Source organism: Cryptomeria japonica, chromosome 10, assembly GCF_030272615.1.
Source record: "Cryptomeria japonica chromosome 10, Sugi_1.0, whole genome shotgun sequence".
Lineage (NCBI taxonomy): Eukaryota > Viridiplantae > Streptophyta > Pinopsida > Cupressales > Cupressaceae > Cryptomeria > Cryptomeria japonica.
In genome coordinates, this window is record NC_081414.1 from 13,888,176 (window position 1) to 13,894,225 (window position 6,050).

The following is a 6,050-nucleotide window of genomic DNA, read 5'->3' on the forward strand; positions in this document are numbered from 1 at the left end:
GTCTTCGACCATTCCTGTCCGTTGGCCAGAATTGATTGGATCGATGAGGAATTTGGCAAGTTCTTTTTTATTCCCAATCTGTGGTTTTGGGAACCAATAGGGTTATTAGAGGAGATTTCAACATGGTAGAACATCATATTGATCACAATTGGCATAATGGGGTTAAACTAAGTAATGAGGAGTTTGACAAATGACTCTTCTGTCAGAAATTTGTTGGAATTGTTGATCATATTTATAAAAGACTACCTTGTCAGAATAACAATTGGTTTACATGGTCTAACTGCAAAATAGGTATTCATAGGAAACTTAGTAGACTTTATAGGTTTTATATATCTCCTAACCTGTAGTTATCACATGTGACCAATGGGTGTTGGATCAAGGTGTTAGGCCCAATATGGAAAGCTAATGTACTGAGAGGGGAGGGGTGAATCAGTACTCCAAAACTTTTCTTGAATAATAACTTTACTGTTATGCATAAACAGAATAGTGCAGTAACATAAAATAAAGTTAAAACAAATAGATAACAATCATACATGATTCACTCCATAACACATATATTTTGGTTACGCAGAAACTCTTGGTTAGAGAGAAAAACTGTGGTGGGGATGGCACCCACAACTTCACTACTGCAATAATAAAGAGTGCTCGGTTAGAGCTACATATTAGCTATTTCTAATAGCTTACCCTGTTAGGAGTAACAAGATCTGTTAGATCTACCTTGCTAAAGGATTTTACAACATTTATTCTGAATGTTGCACCTGGTTAGAGGCTTTACAATTTATAGACTTGATTAGAGTCTTTTACCCTGTTAAAGGTTTCTCTTACAACTTCACAATATTACAATAAAATCATTACAAATATCTACAACTTTACATCTGAAATGTTATAGCAGATTCTATGTGCTCAGAATAGATTACCTTGCTTATAGCATACCTCGGTAACCCATATAGTAACTCGGTAAACCTTTATGTTTACTCTGTTCTTCGACTGTTCTCTGAAAACCTTCTTGGTGACCTCTGTGTCTCTGTAACAGTCTTCTTACACACATATACACACCCTTAACTCATGCTGTATAAATAGATCTCTTAAGTCGGTGATCCAATTCATTGCTTCGATCTTACAAACATGATTCCTCGAATGAATAACTATACAAAATATTTCATTGGTTAGATTGATCTCAAAATCATGCACACTCTTCTAGTGCAATTTCCTATGTAATAACGGTTAGATGTGCCTCGATCTTGTAACACGTTTTCATATGCATGTCCAGGTTCAATGTATCTGGTAACACATTCCACTCGGTGTGTATCAACTCGGTGTGTCATCTTTGCTGCTCGGTAGTCATAAAAAGATACTCGGTGTATACTGTGTTCTGTGACTACTTTCCTCTGTAACCGACTAGACTGTGCATATCGACTTCTTTGTGTATACCGACTGCATGATTCAGTAGTGTTAACCGACTAGAGTATATAGTATGACTTTGAATATAAAAACTAATGGCAATTTGATAAGTAGTAACACAAGGTAGATTATTCTTCTTTATTATCTGACCACTTTCCCATCATTTGTCTTTGAAGCAAGAAGGTAAAGAAGAGATTTACAGGTTTCTCTTCAAACTCCACATTGCACACCTAAAAATTCCTTCTTGTGTTGCTTCTCTAGTTGGTCTTCGGATTTCTATTCCCAAACCTAAAGTGGGGGAATCGGGGTTTGTTTGGTGGTAGCATGCTATCACTCAATGTGCCACATTTTTAAGATCTTTTGGTAAAAGGGTGGCATGGCAATGATCTCGCAAAAAGAAATCTCTTAAAGGGAGATTGGAGTATAATAAAAAACTGCTTAATCTAGAGCCCAACAATCTCTCCATTCAAACTTCTATAACTGCTATTGCAACTCAACTATATAAACTTGACTCATATAAAGGGAAAGGGGCTAAAATAAGGGCCAGATTGCATTAGATTAAGGAGGGCAATAGAGGAACCAAATTGTTTTTTTAACTATTTAAATTATAAACATAGAGAGGAGTATGTTGGTGCTATAAAGGATGAGAATGGTCAAGTCTTTACTAATCAAGAAGAGATTAAAAATTTATATTATAATTTCTATAAAAAATTTTTTAAGAAAAATTATCATTGGCAAGATCTTATGGAAATTCAGTTCCGGAAATGCATATGAAGTGGAACTACCAAATAGTTTGAGTATTTCACCTATATTCAACATTGCAGATCTACATCAGTATCATGAATTAGAATTCAATGAAGACAATATTGCAGACTTGGAGAAACAGTTGCCCCGAAAGGAACCAGAGAAGATTGAAGACATTTTGGACAGTAGGATTGGGCATAGTACCCAGAGCAGCCAGTACAAGGAGTATCTTGTGAAATGGAAGGACATACCAGTTGACAATTCATCTTGGATTTCTTAGATAGAGGTGGACCGCCTTGGTTTTCCTTTGACCCCAACAAAGTGGGGGTCTTACTTTTTTCAACAACCCCCAATGTTTGATGCAGGAGCATCCCCAGTTCTTAGCAATCTTGCATCAACCAAAAACATTTCTTTTCAGTTTGTTTTTTGTTTGTAGTTTCTGCATTTGCTCACCAGATCTTACAAAGCTGTATTTTGTTTGTGAACATGATTATCTTCCTTATTCCTAAATCGTGGAACGTTTGGATCATTTTCTAGCAAGTTACCGCTTCAGGATTACGAGATAGTTTTTTGGCTTAGAACACCAGAGCCACTTGGACCTATTCGCTATTGGTGAATCTTGTGGATCCTTTCCGTAGCTTGTGGAGCTTTAGTTCATTGATTCCAATGTTCCTTGGCCTATGGTCGACCTTCCCTTTGATTTGTACTTCTTCCTTTGGATTTTCTGTGGGATTCTCTTTGGCAAAGGCTGACTTGGTGGTTTTCACATTTGATCCCTCTTGGGTCTACCAGATCCCTCTAGACCATATAAATCAATGTAATTTAGCATCATAATTCATCAAATTAAAATATCGAAGACATATCATAAGATTTAGAGGTCTGGAGTTGACCAATTCTGTAATTGAGCATGTGTGTAGCAGGCCAGTGAGACAAATCTTGTAGCTCGAATGTTATCGGTTATTTGTAATCAGTTTTCATGATCTAATTCATTCAGTTTTGCATTGCCTCCATCATCGTGTCTTGATTTCGTTGTGTTTACTCTTGTTGCACAGTCTGGATAGATCTCATTGAGGTCCCTCCTAACCGTGACTGCATTAGAAAGTGATTTGAAATTAATCAACTAATAGAGGTTTAGAAGAAATAATGATTGAGATGACTTTAGAAGAATGGGGAATAATTAATTTTGATAGATCAATTATAGGACTATAGTGATAAGATTAATTAAGTTTAATTTAATTAACCTTAGGAGGAAAAAGATCAACACAATTAAATTAATTAATTATGTGGAAAGGCTTAAATTGATTAAATATTAATTTAATTAATTTTAGATGTCTATACCCAAAACTCACTCATTCTAAGACCTTTTTAAGTGCATTTTTTTTTATTTGGGCTAGAATTGCATGCTCTTTGCAGTGGTGCAGGTGATTTATGATTTGATTTTTGGTGTAGGGGGGTTCTTTGATTGAGTGAATTTGGGGGGTGTCTTATGCCCCTGTTCCCTCCTCTACCTCTTTGGTGCTCTTTTGATTTTCAATTATGGGTTCTCCTAAATTTTTACTTTTAACTCCACATAATTATGCAATTTGAAAAGTAAATGTGTGGAGTAAACTAATGGAAAAGGGTTTAAATCATTATGCTAATGGAACTATTTCAAAATCCTCAAGTCCAAATGTTGATGCTAATCTAAGAATGGAATGGATCAGTAAAAGATCTATGGCTATTGGAGTGTTGAGAAAGTATATATCACCTAATCTTATCTTTCACATTGAAAAATGTAAGATGATTTAAAAAATTTTGAGACTAAGGAGAGCAGGTCGTCCTGGTCCCGACAAATTTTCCTGAATTTCTAGGGATGCAAGATAATAAAGTTCTAATGCTAATTTCAGCCCAATGGCTCAAACCAAGATGTATAGATATATGGGATGTATTTTAAAAGTTACAATTGGGGTAAAATTAGGGATAAATCAAGATGAAATGATAAAAGGGCACACCTAGAATCAAGGGCCCAATTTATAAAGTGTGATGTGATTTGAATTAAAAAAGGACTCAGGTTTTAATTAATTTATTAAAATGCTTATGAAAGTCATATAATACATAATATAATGAGAGATACTAAAATGAGTGCTAACTAAGAATGGAATTGGATTGCTTAATTAAAGGTGTACAATTTACAAGGCTACACCTTATAAAAATTGTTATAAGAAACTAACTCAATGATGAACTTTCTTTAAACTAAGGGGAAATAAAAAATGTTCACTTACTACTTTGTGGATTTGTTGCATTCAACCAAAAGATAGAGGAGTATTGGGAATCATAGATCCTTATACTCGAGGCATTTGTTTCATAACTAAACAGATTGTAAGGGTCCTAGATGGAGATGCTCCTTGGAAATATTTGGTTCGCCATCATATTCAAACCTCTACTATTGATTGCTCCTAGGACTTGGTAAATTGGAAGGATAATTTTTTTCTTACCCCTTATTTAAAAATTCATGGTTCTATCCCTTTCAATTTTATTTGGAGTTCTTGGTAGACTACTTCAAAAATATTATCTTGGTATGATCAAACCTTGAGTTGTGGCCTAGTTTTTTCCTCCCCCTCCATCTAGTGGAACTACTTGGTGCAACAAGCTAATGCTCCTCTTGCTAATATTGAAAACCTTGAGGTAAACCTCTCTTTAAAAAGTAATTCAAGTTTTTTGTGACTTGTGGGATCCCATTTTATTTAATCCATCATGGAAACAACTCAAGTCTCACTTTAGAGCTCCCCCCTTCAAATAAGATTTCACTCAATAAAATCTAGCAATTAGTTATTCCCAAACATTCATGTTTGAATGAGGTTATCCTCTAATTGATTCTCCTATTGGGTCCTTTTACACCTAGTTACTTAAGTTTACTTAGGGCATTTACTTTTTGTTTCTCAAGTCATAAGATTAAGACATGTCATATGTATTTTTATGTTGTCGTATCTTTCACCCTTTCTATATATGCAAAAGTTCTCTTGTACATTGAACATCATCATAAATTTACATGCTCTAATAGAATAAAATTATTCCCCCACTTTCTTTCATTGAAGCTCAGGTTTATCATGGGTAACTATTTGCATTGTCAAAATCTCACTTCTTATTAAAGCTTTTTATACCAACTCTTACATGAAAGACCCCACTTATTGTGAAGAGTACTTAGTAATGATAGGTTTTCCTCAATGACTCAATAGAAAAAACACATGGCATATGAATTAATGACCACCACCAATTGGTAAACACCAAATTAAAATGTAGATCACCAATAAAGATTTATAATAAAGTTAACAAAAACTTAATTCATGCTTAGCAAGGAGCAATGAGTAATTTCTTACTCTAAAACCTTAAAATCATGAAATTTCCACAACCCATATTTATTTTTACCAATATAGTTTTAGATTTGATTGTGTAGAACTAAGATTGTTATTACCAATGTTTTGGATCAAACACCACGATACATGGAAGAAAGAGAAGAGATAAGTGAAGATTTTAGCAAACCAAGATGACTATATAGATGGAAACAATTGAGACACAAGGCAAAATGACATAAGAACCTAGGAGCTAGATGAGAAAGGATAAACCCTGAGTTGAAAGAAAGAAAACAATAAAAGCATAAGTGGTGTGTAGATATTCCAAGGAACCCTCATTATTGCCAAAAATTTCCCCAAAGAATTCTCAATGACATCAAAACAAGATTCAAACCGAAACTGTAAAGGAAGGTTCGAAAATCTTACCTAGACTAGAATCATGGATAATGATTCAATGGAAGGATCAAAAGAGGGGAGAGGGGTGCCAAGGTTTCAACATTAGCAGGTGCCCATCGCAATCCCATTGGTAGTCACATAGAACCACGTGGTGATCCTTGACCTTATTAGAAACCACAA